Source organism: Triticum aestivum, chromosome 4B, assembly GCF_018294505.1.
Source record: "Triticum aestivum cultivar Chinese Spring chromosome 4B, IWGSC CS RefSeq v2.1, whole genome shotgun sequence".
NCBI lineage: Eukaryota > Viridiplantae > Streptophyta > Magnoliopsida > Poales > Poaceae > Triticum > Triticum aestivum.
Genome location: NC_057804.1, coordinates 113424202 through 113447768, shown reverse-complemented (window position 1 = coordinate 113447768; position 23567 = coordinate 113424202).

Sequence of the window (23567 nt, the reverse complement as noted above, 5' to 3'; positions counted from 1 at the left end):
TTTCGAACAGCCAATCGATCCTATCTACGAGGGGGCCTGAGAAATAGTAAAAGCTACAAATGCAGCAACGTCAGGAGCTCAGGAAGTAGAGCAAGGCTGGTTTCGAAGGAAGTTATACCTAATGGTCGTCGGGATGTCGCTAGGTGGGCGGCAGGAGGCCGGATCTGCCCACACTACGGCAGCGAGGAAGAAGGGGTCGGATGCCCTCCCTCGCCAGCGGTGCTTGGGAGAGAATGGCAAGGCAGGCTGATTGGGATGCACCCAACAGTGGGTAAGAGCCGTCGCCGAGGATGACCGCGTGAATGTTGCACCTTCTCACCTTCCCCGGCAGAGAGGATCCGACTGGATCTGTGACCAGCGGTGAGCAGAGAGAGAGAGTGTGTGGCCACCGCTATCGTGTTTAGATCTGGAGAGGCCAAGATAGTGTGAAGAGAGCAACACTAGCAAGCAAGCGCGGAGGCTCCTGCCTATATAGTGGAGTAGTACTAGTTTTCTTTTGTCTACCGGAGCTGGCTTGACCTCGTCAATGACTGTCGAGATGTCTTCATGCACGTTGCCCGGAGGCGCAGTTGTCTTCATTTTGATCTAAAGCGCCGGATTATAACATATAACACGAAAACATGCCACATGACAAGAAATCATAACCTCACTGCCCAACGGAGACAACATGAATCCCGACGGACAAACTAGACGAGGAACAAAGCTCAAATTAAAGATCAACTCGTAGAAAAGGGGTCCGTCGATAGATGTCCTAATTAACATAGTCGGCTTGACCTAGATGGAAGCCGAGTAGTCACTGTTCATGCATGTGCCCTCGATGACTATCCCAACTCAGTTGTCGCTGTTTAACCCTCGCAGTGATCTGAAGCACATGACACCTAATTTTGCGAGATGACAAGAAACCTTTTTTTAGATTTCTCACCACAACTACAGCCATGTACAACACAGCCAGCATGATATGTAGACGATAGCCAATCCAGGCGTGTCTGCTGGAGTCTGGTCACATGCATGGACGAACTGATCTTCCGTGTCTTGCAGGGATCGTCCAGGCACCAACGTAGTACAACACTTCTCTAGTAATATCGCTCGTCTCCCTCTTCTATGAAGTCACCCGACTTGCGGGGCCGGGGATTGTGCCTATGGTCGATTCTTAATCGCCGTCCCACATGTGTGTGCGAACGCAATATGAAGCATGTTCCATTCGGAGAGCAGCGTGCCAGACCGACCGACCTTCTGGGGTGCGACGCAAATGCGACGGGCGTGCTGTATACTCCGTGCATGTGTACCGCCGTTTTCTATACGCTTTGCTCCATGGCACGGGCGCAATCCATGGATACAAAATTAGTATACTGTATACTATTTAAAAGTCGAGGGCGGGGCTTTTCCTGCGCGGTAGGCGGCGAGGCAGTTCCGCCTAGTCGTTTCGACAGAGACGCGAGAAGACGAGGGAGTAGGCTGCTGCAAATGTAGGGTTGTGTGATTTGATAGCGAGTTACTGCTGGACAAGTGGGGCCCCATGATTTGACTTGCCATTATCATTTTAACTGCGGCGCTACGACCGGTGTAGGTCTCCCGATTCCTGACCACCTCCATACAAGTGCCTCTCCCAATGCTCCACCATGTAGTAGAGGCTGGCTCTTGCATGAGAGCCCACTTCTCCACTTTTTCCTTGCCTCTCTTTCCTCCACATATGCAAAAATGCCATGTAAAGCGCACTATTGTACTCCCTCCTTCCATCTATATAGGGCCTAATGCGTTTTTCGAGGCTAACTTTGACCAAATATTAGAGCAATAATATATGACATGCAACTTACACAAAGCACACCATTAAATTCGTGTGTGAAAGGAGCTTTCGATGATATAACTTTCACATTGTGCATGTCATGTACTATTAATCTTGTCAATAGTCAAAGGCGGTCTTAAAAACACATTAGCCCCTATATAGATGGAAGGAGGGAGTACTTACTTGCTCCTACAGGTGCTTAAGCTTGCCACATAGGCATAAAGTCTGATGTGGCAAGTTAATCAAGAAGAGAGAGACTAGTTTGGTGACCCAAGGAAGAAACGGTACTAAGCGCGTGTACCTAGGTGAAAAGACAATTTTGAGTCTATAGCTAATTAAATGAAGCAAACTTAGCAACACCATTTCATTGGAAGAGGTCACTCCTTGGCAAATGCAATAAATACTAGTACTCCCTGTGTCCCATAATATAAGAACGTTTTTGGCACTACACTAGTGTCAAAAATGTTCTTATATTATGGAACGGAGGGAGTACGAAGAAAGAGATAGAGGAGTAAAAAATACACTTATAGCCAACCTTGTTGTAGTATGAGTGACTAAGTGATGACTATGTATGACATGCCAACATCATATAGCCTAACGCACCATGTCACGCAAGCGACGCGACGATCGTGGTAGGCGCGACCATGATACGGGCTGCTGGCAGCCCTTGGATCTAAGATCAAACGGTCGCATGCTAAGTTGCTGAAAATTTGCAGAATAACCCTCCAGGATAGGATATTCACCCATAGGTCTAGAATCACGCCATGCAACCGTTCGATCTCAGATCCAAGGGCTCTCGGAAGCCCGTATCATGGGAGAATGGAAAGCCACTACCCTGTCGTTCGCACGCTGGCAGTTCGCTCCTACTCGTCCCCGCACGTCCTTTAATACTACGGCGGTTCGCTCCTAGTCGTCTCGTCCATTCACATTATGGCAGTTCCACTAATCCTAACCCTCCTCCCAAATCCATGGCGTCCCAAATCTCCCCGATCAGCGGTGAGTACAAGGTCAGAACCATCACCAGCGATGAGTTCAACGTCATCTACACCCATTCTTCCGCGACGGTGAAAGGATGCCTTTCTCGCTTCAGACGCATGTTCGAAGACTCAGATGATGAGTGGGCCGCTGGGCTAGATGTTGAGTACACCATAGTCCTGGGACGAGAGAAGGATCTAAAGGACGAAGAGAGGAAGAAGCCCGCCGTGATCCAGGTTTGCGTGCATGACTTATGCTTGGTCTACCACATATGCCATGCCGATGTTGAGTGCCAGGATTTTAAGGACTTCCTCGAGAGCAACCTAGTCAAATTCGTTACTGTAGACTTTGGTAACGACAAAGAAGTCCTACGTCGGATAGGCCTTGTTGTAGGCAACACCTTCGACCTCCAAAAGAATCAGCTGGTGTCCTCTCGTCAGTCTTCAATGCTGACCCTGGCAGGAGCCATGGTTCATCCTTCGTATGGTAAATTGGAGAAACCTCCATACACGTTTCATCGTCATGCATGGCAGCGGAATGTACTAGATATAGACCACATCCACTATGCTGCAATGGATGGCTGCCTTTGTTTCAATATCTACAAGGGTTGGATGAAGAGCAACAGCCAAGTTGGTGGTTCAAGCAAAGAAGTATCGGCCAAGAGGAAAAGGGACAAGGACGAAGTCGAGGACGTGGACGAGGACTCCAAGTAAGGTGGCAGTGTCGTTGCTCATGGTGGTTCTAATGCAGTGTCTACCGGAATAGTTGCCAAGTTTAATTTCAGGTGTGCTTAATTTAATTCGAGGGGTGTGTTGTGTTGAGCCCCCAGCAGAACTATGTTATGTTTCTTCTTGTTACTTTAACTCTTCAGTACGTACATACTAGTATTTCTTACATATCATCTTTTAGTTGGTATAGTACTACCACTCGTTTCTTCACATTATATACGTACAATATATATGGCCAACATCATATAGCCAGCAGTTTAGTTGTCAAAGAATTTCAGGGTGCTTAGTTTTGTCAAAGAATTCCAGGGTGCTTAATTTTATTTGAGGGATGGGTTGTGCTGGACACCATTAATATGACTAGCCTTTTTTAACAGTACTATACGCATAATTTGGCGACGAGCGCTCTCTATATGTACCACCTTTTTTTTAATTTCAAGTTTTGCTCCATGGCGCAATCCATTGATACTACTGGTGTACAAAAGTATACATTTTTTAAAAGGGTAGAGGGCGGGGCAGTCTAGCTTGGTCGGTTTCACGAGAGGCGAGGGCCTTTGTGATTTGACGGCTCATTACTGCTGGAAGGTGGGGCCTTGTGATTTGACTGCTCGTATAAATGCACCGACGACCTGATCGAGGAGGAGCAAAGAACCGTGCGATATACTCAAGTTCTCCACTGGAGTAGTACTGCGACAGAGGAGCACGAAACACGGCAGCCCAGTGCCATATGGCGATAAAAAATGATCTAATTTGCTAGTCATCTCATTCTTAGCATTGTTCTATTCATTCCCTAAAAAACATTGTTCTATTCATGCTTCACAGAGAACGTGACACGTGCGGCGAAACACCCGAAGCAAAAGATGAAACACAGCAGCAAAAGAAGAAGGAAGATTATCACCCCAAATGTTCTAATTTGCCGCGGAGTCGTAACTGCTTCTTCATCGCCTCCACGACCTCCATATCCTTGCGCGTCTCCTCCGCCATCTTCTTCATTCTGTCCATGACGCGGGATTTCTCGATGTGAGCCTTCATCATCTGTTCCACGGCCGCATTACGTACCTTGACAGCAGCCGGGTGCTTGATGTGGAGCTTCACCAACTCCTCCTTCTGTTTCATGACGAGGGCCTGCAGGATCTTCATCGAGGAACTACTATTCTCATGCAGCTTCTTTCAGCCGGCGTTCTTCTCCTTCAACAGGTCGATCTCGTGGCAGAGCTTCGCTTTGTCCTCCTGAAGTCGCAGGATTTCGCCGGTCGCCTTCTTCCCCGAGGCAATGCTCTTCTTTAGCAGCATCACCAAGCCGACGGTCAACTCCCCCTGCTGACTGAGCTCAGCGGGCATGTCATCGAGGCTCTCCTTCAACAACTCCATCAAGCCTTGGATGAACTCCTTCTGCTTATTGAGGTGCTTATTGAGCTGATCGGGCATGCCGTCGAGGGATAACGACTCCAGCTCTGCCGACTCGGCATGTTCGCCACCGTGGCTAGGGCGCTCCTGGGAGCCATCGCCTGCCCGTGAGAGATCTCTCGAGGTCTCTGTATGGCAGCGAGCCCTCTCTTTTTTTTCCACAGCCTTGGTTGCCGCTCCCTTGTTACGAGTAGTTCTCTACCTAGAGCTCTGCTCACCAGCCATGGCAACGACAGACGAAGAAGTAGCACTTATGAGGAGGAAAGGTAGAGTAATTTTCGGTTAGGCAGTTCCCCTTTTTATAACCTAAGTATTAGCACTAATACTAATACCTGCATAGTGGGAACACGTTCAGGTTTGGTACGTACTAGTAGGTGTGAGCAGGCTTTCGAATGTGATGGGAACAAGGTAAAGATTAATTTATGGTCTTGGTTTTGAGGCCCGAAACGGCTCCCAATGAGTTTAGCGGAACATAAATTTCAAGTACTACACTGCTCAAATGCATAAATATTATGTTACTGTCAAAAATTGGCACAAAATACGAAGGAGACCAATGGAAGTACTACTAGCAACCCACGATTTAACTACTCGCATGCGCGCCGTGGAGTAATAATGTCTCTCTTCCGCCCTCACGTCCACTCAATTTGCATGCGCTGTATTAATTGACCATCAATGAAGTGAACAACTTTACACGCGTCAAATTATAAGATGGGGTGGATCTTGGTACAAAATTGTGTCCGCCCGTGTACCCGCGTGTGCGTGCGAGGGAATGAGTGCGTGTGTGGCGTGCGTGCACATCTTCGCTTCGTGCATGTACCACCAGTATGGCTCAGGGAGGATGAGTACATTCTTCTGGAACCAGCAGCACGTCACTGTGATCAATCCATGCAAGGAGGTCGCGACAACGCCTCCACATGTGCCACGTGGCTTCATGAACTGTAAGAGAGACACTGTGTAGCGTGCCATTGATATTCTAATTTACGTGTTTTGCACATACTCGAAGTACTAGTAAGGTACATATGCATTGCACGCATCAGATTTTGCAACCAAATTATGAATAAATACCACACTATAGCATGTAAGCTCTGAGTCATATATGCCTGATGTAGCCCTTCGTTTAATCCTTATAGTTCATCTCATTCAAAATAAATTAGAGGGTGCTTGGATACATTTTAGTCCCATGACTAAAAGTACTGAGACTAAAACATGCTAGCCTCATCCATGCTTGGATCCAAATACTAAGGAGACTAAAATCAAGTTAATGAGCATTTATTATCCTCCAAACCCTCCAATCCAGAACTCGCCCGTGTTAAAGGAGAGGAGTTAAATGAGGAGAGAGGGAACTAATCCACATTTTAGTAGGGGTACCCCTGACTAAAAAAATTTAGTCTCAAGACTAGTTTTAGCCCCTCTTTAGTCAGGGTTGCTTGGAACTTTAGTCTCTTAAAGAGACTATTTTTAGTCAGACTAAAATAAGTCCCTTGGATCCAAGCACCCTCTTAGTTTTTATAAAAAAGATAATAACGTGGGAATAGGAAAAACATGGGATTATAGTGGAATGTCGTCTTGAATCCTACAGGATTGTACGAGTGTTTGATTGTGCATGGAAAAAACGCAGAATTCTTTCAAAGAGTTTTGAGTGGACGGGATGTTTCCTATGAAATCTAGTGCAAATGAATCATATGGAAAAATTCCTATGGTTTACAATCCTACGAATCAAACAACCAAGATAGGAAAAATTCCTAATGATTAGAATCCTCCAAAATTCCTTTGAGAATCCTTTGAATCAAAGAAGCCCTTAATCTATTTTATGATTCATGGAATTGTGTGTTGTAAAGCATAAAGTAAAAAACAAATAATGGCAATTCAACTAGAAAAAAAGTTTGGGCAGTTATGATATGGAAGATTCTAGAACAAAAGAGAACCACTGTTGTTTTGAGGTTTGTGCATTATGCTTAAGTTCAACCATGGAGTCTGCTAGAATGTACATGTGGCAAAATCCGGTGGGGGCTAGAAGATGGTGCGAGGGGCCATGTGGAGGGAGACTATGAAGGAATGCACAAGTGCGAGATCGATATTTAGAGAGAGGGGGCGAACACGTGTGCTGTTGCACGCAGTGGTGGAGCCATGAAAAATAAATGAGCTAGGGGGCCAAGCATTGCTAATCCTTTACGAGGAGGGTCAATTCATGAAATTAAACCTTTTTTAGCAGCAATTGTCTAATGATCACATTCATATTAGCCTCGATATATAGTGATGTTAGGGGGGGCAGGGCCCTTACTGCCCCTTGTCTTCGCCATTGTGCACGCATCTGAGAGATGAAGCGGAAGGCATGGATGATGAGAGGGGGACATTGGATATATAATTAATGTGGGTGTATTAGCTATATATGTTAATCCTATATAGAGAGGTATAGATTGATTGATGTGGACGTGGGAAAGAGGGTGAGACCTCACTGGATATATCGATTGATCGGTTTGTGTGGAAAACTATGAAAGACCTAGCTATATACACACATACATAGAGGAACATTGATCGTTGCGCATGCACGCGTGAGAGATAAAGAATGCCCGATATGATGGAGAGGGGGATGTGTGTGGGTGTGTGCCTTCATGGGAGACCGACCTGAAGAAAAAGATTGCATGCGTGCGATGGATACTGCCGACTGGTAGTGTGTGTGCATGCATGCACGAGAGAAAGTTAGAGGTACAATTATAAAGAGAAGACTACTGTGTGGGTGTAAAAGAATAGGTGAGGTCATAATCAATGTAAAGTTGAATTCAAATATTTGAATAAGAGATCCTGATGTTTGAAACCCATGCATGCATGAATATAAGGGAGATCTGCATGGTGTGGTTTGGAAACAAGCATGTTGTAATGTATACACATTGAACAAGGTCAGACTGATTTGAATTTGAGATACCGATGGCAGACATCATTCGGCCACGTCGCATCCGTGCATGGACACACTATTCTAATTGGAGATGATGGGCGGCTTTCACATCACATATCTATATCTATACCCCTATATATATTATATTTTTTTTATTGTGTGCGGGTAACTTTAACTTTAAAAGATGGTCGTTGGATGAGGCGAATCCGATGGTCCAAAGATGGCAAATTTGAGCACTATTGGCCGTTGGATATCATCTAGATTCCACCAGATTTTGCCGCATGTATAATCTAGAAGACTCCATGGTTGAACTTAAGCATAATGCACAAACATCAAAACACAATCACTTCTTATTTGTTCTAGAATCTTCCGTATCAGAATTGCCCAAATGTTTTTCTACATGATATGCCATTATTTGTTTTTACTTTATGTCTTACAACACACAATTCCATGAATCTTAAAATAGATTAGCTTTCTTATAAAAACTAGATGATTTTGAATGAAATGGACTATAAGAATTAAACGAACATCTACATCATGCATATATGACTCAAAGCTTGCATGCTATAATGTGGTATTTATTCATAATTTGGTTGCCAAATCTCATGCGTGCAATGCACGTGTACCTTACTCTAGTCTAAATGGTGTTTGTGTGTGTGTTGTGCGTGTTGAGGTGCAAATTGTCTTTTTTTGGGGTACACGTTAAGCTTGTTCTTCCGAAATTTCAAGCCGCGCCTTGTTATGCCGAAAATTCGAGCTAGCGTCTCTGTCTATCGTGCTGCGAAACTCCCGCCTCTTCAACCCGCGCCTTGTTAGCCCGAAATATTTAAGATATATCTTTGTCTCGTTGTGCTCCGACAACTCCCTCCATCTTAACCCGCGCCTTGCTGTTCTGAAATTACAACGCGCGCGAAAACTCCCACCTCCTGTGAAATCCCGACACGCGAAATGCCCTTGGTACCCCTGAACCGAAAGAACCGCCTCAAATCGGTGGGGGGGTACTTTCATAACTTACCCCACATTTTGGACAAGCGCGTCTCTTAGCCATGGTTCCCCACTGCCATCCCATCCGCTCACCCATTCGTACACCGAGGTCGTGAAAACCCCCGACAAAACCCCACACCCTGCTCCGTCCGCCACCCAGCCGGAGCCTCTTCCCTGACGACGTCGTCCACAGTAACACCTCAACGTCCCTCATCTACCGTACCGGATGAGGATCCGTCGTTTATCTCATCGTCCCGCCGGTTCAGCCACCCCGTCCTCCACCTCCAAGGAGTTTCCCTGACGTTCCCCTCGTCTTTCGCGCTACCTCCATTCCCACACCGTTGTCTTCACCTGCACCACCAGAAGAGCATCATCATCACCGTTTCCTCGGATGAAGCTGCGGCCTAATCGGCGCCACCAAAGAGGTTGTACACTAATCACCGCATTTTCTTCTTGATTCGATCACACGATGCTGCCGGCGCTCGGTCCCGAGCCGACACGGCACGACTCCATCCATGGCATTGTCGCCGGCCACTTCCTCCATGACGTCTCTCCCTCGGCGGCAACGTCCACATCAGTAGGAGCTGCTGCTACTTTAGCTCTCGCTCACGCTGCTGCTCTGCTCTTGCTCTCGGTCCCCTGCCTAGTCTGCTCTTGCTATTGCTCTTGCTCGCGCTGCTGCTCTCGCTCTTGCTCTTGCTTGCGATGCTGCTCTGATTTAGCTACACTTCAGTCGACTGAATCGACTTTTGGGTCAGTCGATTTTCAGGGGGTGGGCTCACCGGGGTGAAGGAAGAACCAGCCGCAGCGGGGAGGGGGGCTCGCCGGAGAGGTACCCCACTATCTATCTTAGGGTTCAGGATAGGGGCGGTGGTCGCCGGCGGTGGCGGGGCATTGGCAGGATGGTGGCGTGGGGATCACCGGAGAAAAAGCTCGGCATGGGGGGGCCTAGAGGGATGGCCGGGGCGGCGGCGGACCGGCGGTGGGGAGTGTTTTCGGGGCGGGCGGGGTGGCGCACCGCCGGCCGCGGGCGGCGGGGCGCTGCTGTTTGGCCGGTGGTGGCTGGCGGCTCAGGGGGGTGGAGGTTGAAGATGAACCGCAGACCCTTGATTTCGTATCCAACGACTGCAAAATCTACTGACCAGAGATGAAAAATTCAGTCAACCGACGTGTAGCCTCACCTTGCTAGTGCGTTCAGTTTCGACAGCAAAATTCAGTTTCGACAGCAAAATTCAGTTTCGAGAGTTAAGTTCAGTTTCGACAATTAAGTTCAATTTCGACAGTTAAGTTCAGAGATGAGCGGCTGATGTATTTTACATCTACCACTTTTTGGTTATGTATTTTACGTCATGTATTCGAGATGCTATTAGAATTCCACTCAGGTTAACGTTGTTCATTGTCTCTCTTGTCCTGCTTTAGCCTCGGCATTGTACAACTCACACGGAGCTGCTCCAACGATGAAACCCTCCATCACAGTGGAGCAGTACCTCGGGCTCCATCTCCAGACGCCTAAGATCTTCTTCCCCTCCTCCAACAGCAAAGTCAGCTGGAGCATCCTCACCGGCCAACCCAATCACGCTGAGATCGACATGGCTTCGCCAAAGAGGTTGTACACTTGTTCCATCTCTTTTTTATTCTACATGTTATATATATTGTCCACTGAGGACTCGTAGTAACAGGAAATATGATTATTTTATCCTACTATATGACAAGCAGTGAGGTACCAGGCAACTTAGCTATCCGTGATGGACTCTCTTGAATGCCATCATTATTTATCTCTGCGCGTTTGAGTTGTGCATTTGTCGATGGGCCTGGGAGTTGAGCTAGTATGGCAGTGGCCTGGGTCCAAAGTAATAGAAGTAGCACAAAAACATTTTTAGTGTAGGATTTTCCTTGCTCAAGCCTGCCTACTAGAATCGCCAGTGCTTGAAAGGAAAAGTGAATGAAAAACATAGGAATTGGAAAGTTTCCTACGGTACTACTTTTCATGAATTTGATGCAAAGGAATGGAGCAAAGGAAAACTGTAGGATTTGTTCCTTTAGTGTCTCCTTGAAAGAAAACCCGTAGGAATTCTAATTTCCACTTCTCCTCCTTTTCATATTCCTATTCATCAAGCACAAGACTAAGAGATAGTAGCATAATAGCCTTATAACCGTACATTTTCTTGTGGTTTGACTTAATCTCACCATGCTTTTTTGCATCCTGTGATCTTCCAATTGTTGTGAATCAAACACCCAGATTGGCAGAAATCCTGTGTTTTTAAATTCTCTGTTTTGCACGTGCATTCCTATCCTATTCATGTCTATTTCCTATCCCTACATTGTTAGAATCCTCAAATTCAAACAAGCCCTTACTCAATTACTTCTATTACAGATATGTGTCAAAGAAAACCTTGTGTCGTTTGTCCTGCTCCTGCGGCGCTGTGTTCCACCCCAGCTCAGCTGCTCCAACGACGGAAGGGTTCACCACAGCTGGGATCCGCTCTCCAGACTGTCTTTCGCTGCCTCAGATCTTCTTCCCCGCCGCTGGCAGCCACGACAACTACATTACCATCATCAACTGAGCAGATGACCTTGAGGACTACCATCACTCTGGATTTGTGCATGCACTCCTTACATAATCTCACTATGTTTTATTCCTATGCATGCCAGTTATTGTACACAATGGAACTGATCATGTAGAGCAAAAGAGACGAGCCTTGCGTGGCAATAAAATTTCATGCAGACGTCGTTCCATGGTGGGCGCAAAGGCAGCCCCCCTCCACCCATTTCGAATCGTAATCAAGAGGAAGATAACTGTTCTGAGGGGGATTCAGAAGGAGAAGACCACTCCTATTTACCCCATGAGGTCTTCGCTCTAACTTGGCATGCTGATGTTGGTAATATCATGCATATGGTGCCTTGCATTGCTTACTGTATACATTAAAGATGTCATCTGCTTAGTTTAGACATGCTTTGTGTCAATGCCATCTATTTAGTTTCTTTATCGTATATGTGAATCATGCAATGCCATCTTGTCTAGCCAGGCATCATATATGTGAATTTTGCAATGCCACCCTGGTTAGCCAGTCATCTTATATGTGAATTATATCATGCCATCATTTTTTTATTACGTGTTAAATTTGTCAACAATTTTAGTACATTCAATTACTCTTCCTGTGCATCAGCCATTCGATACGGTCATGGAAAAATCTGAAGTGGAAACAAGGTCTTCAGAGCAGACAATGCTATCTGAAGAAGCGCATGTCTTGCTAGTTACCAATAGCTCCTCAGAGGAGGTTTCAGAGACAGATGACCAGTCATATTCCCCCCCCCCCGAGGTGCATGCCCTAACTTGGCAGGGTTATGTTGCTCATATCGTGTGTATGGTATCTTGCATTGCTATGTCATTTGCTTAGTTTAGACATGCTTTGTGTGAATGCCACCTATTTAGTGTCTAATTACCATATATGTGAATTATGCAATGCCATCTTGTTGCAAGACATTATATATGTGAATTATGCAATGTTATCTTGTTGCAAGGCATTATGTATGTGAATTATGCAATGCCATGCTGTTTAGGCAAGCGTCATATATGTGAATTATATCATGCCGTCCTTTTTTTTGTATTTCTCATTGCTTTTGTCGACAATGTTTGTATATTCAACTGTTTTTCCTGTGCATCGGCCATTTGAATTGGTGATGGAGAAATCTGGAGGGAAACAAGGTCTTCAGAGCAGACAATGCTACCTGCTGAAGCATATATCTTGCTGGTTACAGATAGCTCTTTAGAGGAGGATCCAGAGGCAGATGACCAGTCCTATTATCCCCCTGAGGTGTATGCTCAAGCTTGGCAGGGTTATATTACTCATATAATGCATATGTTGTATTGCATTGCTTAGTTTTTACATCATATACACAATATTGAATGCCATCTCCTTAGTTGACACATCATATATGTGATTGCCCTCTGCTCACTTCCTTAGTATACAAATCATATATTTGAATTATGCCATGCCATGATGTTTACATAGACATCATGTATCTGAATTATGGCATGCCAACCCATTTTCTAAAGACATAATATAGTTATATCATCTCATCCTATTTACATAGTCATCATATTTTAAATTATGCCATTCTATCTGTGAATTATATCATGCCATCATGTTTCCATCGACGGCATGTTTGTGATTTATGGCATGCCAACCACTTTAATAGACACATCGTATAGTTATATCATGTCATCATGTTTACATAGTCATCATATTTTGAAGTATGTCATTCTATCCTGTTTAGTTAGCCATCATACATATGAAATTGTGTCATGCTATCCTGTTTAATTAGCCATCATATATGTGAAATTATGTCCTGCTATTCTGTTTGCTTAGACAACATAAATGTGAATTATTTCATGCCCTGTTTTCTTCCCTACTATCAATTGCACCTGTCTATCTTACAATGTCTGTACATTCAATTACTTTTCTTGTTTATTAGCCATTTCAATTGGAGGGAGTGATGGCAGTATCTGTGGGAGTAAAATCACGGTCTTCAGAAAAGATCGTGCTACCTGTCGATGCATATAGAACCACGGTTGTACTTGCCCAAGAACCAGCCCACCACACATAACCCACACGCATGCAGATTGTACCCCTACCCAGTTGGACAGAGAACTAGCTACACCCCTTCTAACCCCAACCCCAGCAGATAGACACCCAGTTCCCGTTGACACAACACCGTCTCCACCACAGAGCACCCAAACACGAGCAGTTAGTAAGGCAACTGCAGTGCCCAAATCACGAGGGCCACCACTCCGAACCCGAAGTCAACGCTTAAAGTAGAAGAAGAATTGTTCTCAGGTCAAGTTCCGTAGCTATGGTTCATACTACTTTGCTCTTCCATCACTGTATTTACTGATACCAACCAATTTCAAATTTGAAGGATGGAAATGAAACTCCAATGGCGCAACAGGTACTCCCTCCGTCCCATAATGTAAGACATTTTTTGACACTAGTGTAGTGTCAAAAAACGTCTTACATTGTGGGATGGAGGGAGTATGTTTTAAACCTTTTTCTTCAACGTGTTTGGTTGTTTGCTGTTGTAACTTGCTCTATGTTGATTTCAGTTTCAATTGAATAAACAGTTATGTTCTCATGTCATGCACACTACAAGTGTTGTTATTGCTGTGTAGTTTCCCACACTTATATTATGTCTATGCTGCTTTGTCTTAAATAGATATGATTCGAACTGTATCTATCTTGATTTGGCAACATAAACTAGAATGATATAGACCATACAGTGACCATACTACATAGATATATGTTTGTTTCATGTTGTTATCCTGTCCACCTTACTACTGAACTGGTTTACCAAAATGAGTTTCATATACTACATTGTAAACCTGAGATGTGTTTGTTTGTTTCTCTTTTAGAACACCGATAAAATATTGGAGAAGAGTACCTTGTTATGCAATGGTAAAGGAAGTAATGCAGATAAGGTTCAAGATAGTGAGACATCCCTGTTGGTCTCCAAGAAAGCTGATAAAAACTATATTGAATACACTGAGACAACCCCAAAGTCCTGTCATGATGTAGTGCTACCACTGCTGGCACCAGCTCTTCGAACTCGTTGCCTGAATCAGTTCGGCTTCTTGAGTCTCAACTTCAAGTTGAAAGACATCGATCATATGTTATGTGACAGGAAGCCGAAGGACTGAGGAAGTCCCTGCAGAATTCAGATGCATACTTTCTAGTGCAACAGCAAGCGCCAGGGGACTTAAGCGCCAAACAAGAGAAAGTTAATAAGCTTGCTAAGCATCTTGCCAGCATTATGGGTACCCAGGATATTGTTTCTTGAGCTCTTCTGAAGTGGTTTCAGTTCTGGACTTGTTTTGCTGCGGCGTTTATATGCTGTTGTGTTCCCTATATTTGCACTGGTGGCGAACTTTGATGCCCAGTGGATGTAATATGTGTAATAGCCGTGATAGCCTAGTGTAAGTTGCTTGCTTATTTATTTCCTTGTTGTCTTGTTTATTTATTTGCTTGTAGTCAGCGTAGTTCTTTTTCTGCGGTTTGCTAGTGGCTGCAATAACCTATTTTTTAAAACTAGGCCACTATAACCATGGGCTAATATTTACTGTAGTGACACTGGGCCTATGGGTCGTAGAAAGAGTGGGCCTTCTACGGGCCGTATAAACAATGGGCCTTCTACGGGCCGCAGAAACAGTGGGCCTTCTACGGGCCGTAGAAACAATGGGCATTCTACGGGCCGTAGAAACAATGGGCCTTCTACGGGCCGTATCATCAATGGGCCTTATATAGGCCGTATGATCGATTGGCCAAACATGGGCCAAACAGATCGCATTCTGGCCGTAAACGGGCTAGAGTTGGAATCGTCCGTTCATGGGTCAACCATAACGGGCCATCGTTAATAGGCCGTATTTGATGATGCTATGAAAACGGCCCAACATATTAACATACCACAAATGGGCCGACTGTAACCACGGTCTGAATTTGGCCCACAAGCAGAAAATGATAGTAACGGGCCGTAAGTAAATGAATGCTAGAAATGATCCCAAGAATAAATGGGCTCTGAGAAGGCCGAAAGATAACATGGGCAGGAAACGGCCCAACAGAATAATGGGTCGTTAATGGGTATAAAGTGATACACTATTCTATACGGGCTAGTTTCACCACGGGCCATTAATGGGTGTAAAGTGATACACTGTTCATTACGGGCAAGTTTCACCACGGGCCGTTAATAGGCCAAGAGTTACATAGGGAATCATCTGGGCCGAAAGATGTCATGGGCCATACATGGGCCAGAACTGAAAACGGGCTAGAATCATATTGGATGGCCTAGATGACGCTACTGGGCCTAATTCGAATAGGGCATAACGGGCCTTGGGTTAGCGGGCTGTAAATGGGCTATATGCGAACAGGCTGTTAACAGGCTTTCCATGGGACGGCCCACCACCTTTTGACCAAGTCAAACGAGCCGGCCTTTTCACAGCAATGGGCCTCTGTTGGGCCGTGCCACGTGTCGACGTATCATAGGCGCCTTCTGTCCAATGAGTGGATGACATCTGTCCCAGCGATGAGCAGACACGTGTTTCCTCCAGCCAATGATGATTTTACACGTGGAAAATCCCCATTGGTCGGGGCTGTTAATGGGTTATCGGATCCAAAACCCGACCCAATAGCTTAACGTTGTTCCGTTACGGTGGATGCCATGTGTCAGTCACCCTTGACGAAAGCACTTCTGTGACGCGCGATTTATCGTCATGGAAGTGGACACTTCCATGATGATAATTTTGGTAATGTCATGGAACACTTCTACGACATCACAGGTATGACTATCTTGATTCTGTCATAAATTTTTCATGGATGTACATGCATGACAAAAAACGTGACCTACTGTGACAAACATGTATAATCACGGAAGTGTGTTTTTTTGTAGTGGATACTGCAGCCCTGGCAGCCAAAGTCCAAAACGGCCTATTCAAGCTGAACAAATCATCGGTCGTTAAGACCGCGGACACAACTAAATGTGTCTAGCGTATGCCTCAGTGCGGCAGCTCAGACAAACCTAAGCTCGATTAGCAGTTACACCCCCTTCGACTGCCCCATAAGGTGATAGCATATGTGCCTCATGTACACAAGTATAACCTTAAAATTCCTTGGGCGGCGCTGGGGGCACACTGCACACAAATAGTCCATAGTTCGGCTCGACCCTATTCGGACTCCACGGTTATCTTTCAAGGTTCAGTAAATGAACCAGCTTTATTTACGGCCACACTGGATATCTTTTCCCAAGGTTTTTTGCCAGATGGCCATCACACTCCCCCCTTCAAGGACACATCACAAAGGAGAAAATGGCGCAGACGTGCAGCAGGGCGCCGTACTAAGGTTTCTTTTTAGATTAAGACCCGGTGTAAACCTTTTTATCTCTTTTTGTTTTATACTTTTTTGACACGTAAAATGTCCAAGGAAGCTATCGGCATTATCTGTAAATATACGGCTCGCCGTACTAGGAAGCGATATTGTAGAAGCAGCTTGGTTCATATTGTGTTTGGAGTTTTATTCTCTCACCACCTGTGTTCTCTCCCCATGTCAGATTGCCACACGTGCCTTGACACCAGGGTCCATTACCAGGGGCTGTATTCGGCTTGGTATACTTTGAAAAGTCCAAACACCTATAGGGAGTGTTCGGCGTCACGAGTTTGGCCTTATATGCATCAGCTCCGAATATTGTATTTGGTCAATAGTTGGGTTGCTCGGCTCATGTGCTTACTACCTTACGTTCCGCTCTATCGGCTAGGGTAGTAAAGGGAGAACTACTGCGATTGTGTCATGGTTCGTCCGGATGAGCACCTCAGTAGAGAAAGCCGAAAACTGACTGTCATGATGCGGCGAGAGCTGGTCAACCACTCGATGACTCATCGGAATCTTCGTGATTCCTTCCGTATTACACAAAGGACCGTTCTTTCGGTCATATATGTCAACGCACCGTATTCAGATAACCGCGTGCATACCAGGGGCTATATCATAGACCCATCGTCAAACTACTAGGGCTAAGTGAAAGTGTTAAAGCCCTATAGTCTGATTGCCTGGTTTGCCACATTGACACCTCCTTAATGGATCAAAACGTTGGGTCAAGAGTGATCAAGTGCTTTTCTGGACACCCCTGCGTTATATGTGAGGGGGAAGAAGCCGACGACTTGCAAACTTTCAGATTATACAAAAAATGGCCGCACAGGAGGCACCAAATTTTTTTTAGGCAAAAGCATAAACAAACATTGCCTTAAATATATCATAATATTGTTTTTACAATTTTGAACCACCTCACTCGAACATAATATCTTTTGAGCACTGACCCTCTATCAAGCGGGCACCCTCTAGGATATCCTCAAAATAATGTTCTGGCGCGTGATGGTCCTTGCCCTCGGGTGGACTATTTGCTACAATATCGGTGGCCTTCATCTTCGCCCAGTACGTATTGACGCGAGCAAGGGCCATCTGTTCACCTTCTATGCATGTTGACCGCTTAACAACATCGATACGCGGCACCGCATCAATAAGTCGCCGCACCAAACTAAAATAACTGTTTAGAATTGGCTTAGTCGGCCACAGCCGGACTACGACGTCCTTCATGGCAGATTAGGATAGCTTGTGGAGCTCGGCCCACAGGGTCATCTGTTTGTTCAGCAACAGTGGACTCTTTGGCATGCTGAATTGCGACCAGACAAGCTTTTCTGTTGCATGTCCTTCTTGCACTTGGAAAAACTGCGTCGCATCGGAGACACTCTTCAACAAGTCCAAAAATGCGTCTAGAGAACTCCACATCAGATTAAGTGGGGCATACTTTGGATCTCCGAATTTAGTTTGTAATAAGAAGGGCTTACCAGCCGCGATCTCCCCAGCTTGTCGGGTCTCCTCCCGAGTCGCTCAAGACTCGGACCGTGCTTCCCTCGCATCTTGTAAGGCCTTGCCAAGATCAGCCACCTTGGTTTTTTTATCTTTCTCGAGAAAGTCGCATCGGCTAGTGGCATCCTTTAGCTCAAGCGCCATAGTAGATATTCTCTCCTCGCACTGGCACCGAGCAGCCTGTTCGGCCTTTAATTCAGTAGTTGCCTTTTCGGCAGCCGCATTGCTCATCCTGGCCTGCTCCTTGGCCCGGGCAAGCTCAGCCCAAAGGGTCTCAACTGCGGCGACACTATCTGCAGTTATGCATATCTCAGTATACAATTCTCAGCGTCATGCTCATACTATAGTACTTGCATATACTGAGTGCCGAAAGAACATACCTTGTGCCTCGTCGAGCTGCTTGTTAATAAGCGTGATATCATCATCCGCCACATCAACTTTCTGCTTCAGATCTGCAATCTCTGTAGCTTGGGCAGTCGCCATGGATGTAACAGCCTATGTTGCAATTAGTCAGATTTTTTCCTGGGCATATCTTTTTTGATCCTCTGATTGCCTCCCTTTGGACGCCAACCCGAGTCTCATGGGCTACTATTGCTACCTCTTGAGCACTGTGTTGGTTTTCCCTTGAAGAGGAAAGGGTGATGCAGCAAAGTAGCGTAAGTGTTTACCTCAGTTTTTGAGAAGCAAGGTATCAATCCAGTAGGAGGTGCCTCACAAGTCCCTCATACCTAAACAAACAAGAACCTCGCAACCAACGCGATAAAGGGGTTGTCAATCCCTTCACGGTCACTTGCAAAAGTGAGATCTGATGGAGATAATAAGATAAGATAAATATTTTTGGTATTTTTATGATATAGATTGAAAAGTAAAGATTGCAAAATAAAGTAGATTTGAAACTTATATGATAAAAGATAGACTCGGGGGGCATAGGTTTCACTAGTGGCTTCTCTCAAGATAGCATAAGTATTACGGTGGGTGAACAAATTACTGTCGAGCAATTGATAGAAAAGTGCATAGTTATGAGAATATCTAGGCATGATCATGTATATAGGCATCACGTCCGCGACAAGTAGACCGACTCCTACCTGCATCTACTACTATTACTCCACACATCGACCGCTATCCAGCATGCATCTAGAGTATTAAGTTCATAAGAACAGAGTAACGCATTAAGAAAGATGACATGATGTAGAGGGATAAACTCAAGCAATATGATATAAACCCCATCTTTTTATCCTCAATGGCCACAATACAATATGTGCCTTGTTGCCCTGCTGTCACTGGGGAAGGACACCGCAAGATTGAACCCAAAGCTAAGCACTTCTCTCATTGCAAGAAAGATCAATCTAGTAAGCCAAACCAAACTGATAATTCGAAGAGTCTTGCAAAGATAACAAATCATACATAAAAGAATTCAGAGGAGATTCAAATATTTCTCATAGATAAACTTGATCATAAACCCACAATTCATCGGATCTCGACAAACACACCGCAAAAAGAGTTACATCGAATAGATCTCCAAGAAAATCAAGGAGAACTTTGTATTGAGATTCAAAGAGAGAGAATAAGCCATCTAGCTAATAACAATGGACCCAAAGGTCTATGGTAAACTACTCACAACTCATCGGAGAGGCCTTGGTGATGATGTAGAGGCCCTCCGTGGTCGATTCCCCCTCCGGCGGAGCGCCGGCGAAGGCTCCAAGATGGGATCTCGCGGATACAGAAGGTTGCGGCGGTGGAAATAGGTTTTTGTGGTGCTCCTGGATGTTTTCAAGGTATGGAGGTATATATAGGCGAAGGAGGTCGGTCAGGGGAGCCACGAGGGGCCCACGAGGGTGGGGGCGCGCCCTCCTGCCTCGTGGCTGCCTCGGCTGCTTCTTGATTTCCACTCCAAGTCTGCTGGATTGCGTTTGTTCCAGAAAGATTGCTCCCGAAGGTTTCATTCCGTTTGGACTCTGTTTGATATTCCTTTTCTTCGAAACACTGAAATAGGAAAAAAAAAACAGCAATTCGGGCTGGGCCTCCGGTTAGTAGGTTAGTCCCAAAAATGATATAAAAGTGTAAAGTAAAGCCCACAAACATCCAAAACGGGTAATATAATAGCATGGAACAATCAAAAATTATAGATATGTTGGAGACGTATCAAGCATCCCCAAGCTTAATTCCTACTCGTCCTTGAGTAGGTAAATGATAAAAAACAGAATTTTTGATGTGGAATGCTACCTAGCATATTTCTCAATGTAATTTTGTTTATTGTGGCATGAATGTTCAAATCCAAATGATTTAAAATAAAAGTTCATACTGACATAATAAATAGTAATACTTCAAGCATACTAACAAAGCAATCATGTCTTCTCAAAATAACATGGCTAAAGAAAGTTCATCCCTACAAAATCATATAGTTAGGCTATGCTTCATTTTCATCACACAAAATACTCCTATCAAGCACAACCCCGGTTTTAGCCAAGCAATTGGTTCATACTTCTTAACGCGATTTAGCTTTTTTCAACTCTCACGCAATACATGAGTGTGAGCCGTGGATATAGCACTATGGGTGGAATAGAATATGATGATGGAGGTTGTGTGGAGAAGACAAAAAAGAGAAAGTCTTGCATTGACGAGGCTAATCAACGGGCTATGGAGATGCCCATCAATTTATGTCAACATGAGGAGTAGGGATTGCCATGCAACGGATGCACTAGAGCTATAAATGTATGAAAGCTCAACAAAAGAAACTAAGTGGGTGTGCATCCAACTTGCTTGCTCATGAAGACCTAGGGCATTTTGAGGAAGCCCATCGTTGGAATATACAAGGCAAGTTCTATAATGAAAAATTCCCACTAATATATGAAAGTGACAACATAGGAGACTCTCTATATGAAGAACATGGTGCTACTTGGAAGCACAAGTGTGGAAAAATATAGTAACATTGTCCCCTTTTTTATTTCCTTTTTTGGGCTTTTTTTTATTTGGCCTTTTTTATTGGCCTTTTTTTTATTTGGCCTTTCTTTTTTTATAAGGGACAATGCTCTAATAACGATGATCATCACACTTCTATTTATTTACAACTCAAGAATTAGAACTAGATACTAGAACAAAATATGACTCTATATGAATGCCTCCGGCGGTGTACCGGGATATGCAATGAATCAAGAGCGACATGTATGAAAAATTATGAAGGTGGCTTTGCCACAAATACGATGTCAGCTACATGATCATGCAAAAGCAATATGACAATGATGAAACGTGTCATGATGAACGGAACGGTGGAAAACTGCATGGCAATATATCTCATAATGGCTATGGAAATGCCATAATAGGTAGGTATGGTTGCTGTTTTGAGGAAGATATAAGGAGGTTTATGTGTGATAGAGCGTATCGTATCACGGGGTTTGGATGCACCGGTGAAGCTTGCACCAACTCTCGAGGTGAGAAAGGGCAATGCACGGTACTAAAGAGGCTAGCAATGATGGAAGGGTAAGAGTGCGTATAATCCATGGACTCACATTAGTAATAAAGAACTCATATACTTATCGCAAAAGTGTTATTAGCCCTTGAAGCAAAAGTACTACTACGCATGCTCCTAGGGGGGAGGTTGGTAGGAGTTAACCATCGCGCACCCCCGACCTCCACACATAAGGAAGGCAACCAAAAGAGCACCCCATGCAACAAATTTGTTACACAACTTTTACCATACGTGCATGCTACGGGACTTGCCAACTCCAACACAAGTATTCTTTAAATTCACAATCACCCAACTAGCATGACTCTAATAACAGCACCTCTATATCTCAAAACAATTATCAAGCATCAAATTGATCATAGCATCCAATTCACTTCCTATGATAGTTTTTATTATACCCAACTTGGATGCCCATCATTCTAGGACCAATTTTATAACCATAGAAAATACAATGATGTTCTAAAGGACTATCAAAATAATATAATCGAAGCATGAGAGATCAACAATTTCTACAAAATAAAACCACCGTCGTGCCCTAAAAAGATATAAGTGAAGCACTAGAGCAAAACTATCTAACTCAAAAGATATAAGCGAAGCACATAGAGTATTCTAATAAATTCCAAATCATGTGTGTCTCTCCCAAAAGGTGTGTACAGCAAGGATGATTGTGGTAAACTAAATAGCAAAGACTCATATCATACAAGACGCTCCAAGCAAAACACATATCATGTGGCGAATAAAAATATAGCTCCAAGTAAAGTTACCGATAGACGAAGACGAAAGAGGGGATGCCTTCCGGAGTGAGGGAGTCCTGGACTAGGGGGTGTCCGGATAGCCGAACTATCATCATCGGCCGGACTCCAAGACTATGAAGATACAAGATTGAAGACTTCGTCCCGTGTCCGGATGGGACTTTCCTTGGCGTGGAAGACAAGCTTGGCGATACGGATATGTAGATCTCCTACCATTGTAACCGACTCTGTGTAACCCTAGCCCTCTCTGGTGTCTGTATAAACCGGATGGCTTTAGTCCATAGGAAGAAAAAACAATCATACCATAGGCTAGCTTCTAATGTTTAGCCTCCTTGATCTCGTGGTAGATCTACTCTTGTAATACCCACATCATCAATATCAATCAAGCAGGACGTAGGGTTTTACCTCCATCAAGAGGGCCCGAACCTGGGTAAAACATCGTGTCCCTTGTCTCCTGTTACCATCCGCCTAGACGCACAGTTCGGGACCCCCTACCCGAGATCCGTCGGTTTTGACACCGACATTGGTGCTTTCATTGAGAGTTCCTCTGTGTCGTCACCGATAGGCTCGATGGCTTCTTCGATCATCAACAACGACACAGTCCAGGGTGAGACTTTTCTCCCCGGACAGATCTTCGTATTCGGCGGCTTTGCACTGCGGGCCAATTCGCTTGGCCATCTGGAGCAGATTGAAAGCTACGCCCCTGGCTGTCAGGTCAGATTTGGAAGTTTGAACTTCACGGCTGACATCCGCGGGGACTTGATCTTCGATGGATTCGAGCCACAGCCGAGCGCGCCGCACTGTCACGATGGGCATGATTTAGCTCTGCAGCCGGACAGTGCCCTGGAGGCCGCACACGAGTCCGCTCCGACCCTCAATTCGGAGCCGGCTGCACAGATCGAGGACGGGTGGCTAGACACCGCCTCGGGGGCTGCAACCTCTACGGCGATGGAGCCGAATACTGACCTTGTCCCTTGTGAAGCTCGTGACTCCGAGGTGCCAGACTCCTCGCTGGACTCCGAACCTCCCGCGCCCCCTCCAATCGAATCCGATTAGGCGCCGATCATGGAGTTCACCACTGCGGACATCTTTCAACACTCACCTTTCGGCGACATCCTGAGTTCGCTAAAGTATCTCTCGTTATCAGGAGAGCCCTGGCCGGACTGCGACCAGGACGGTTG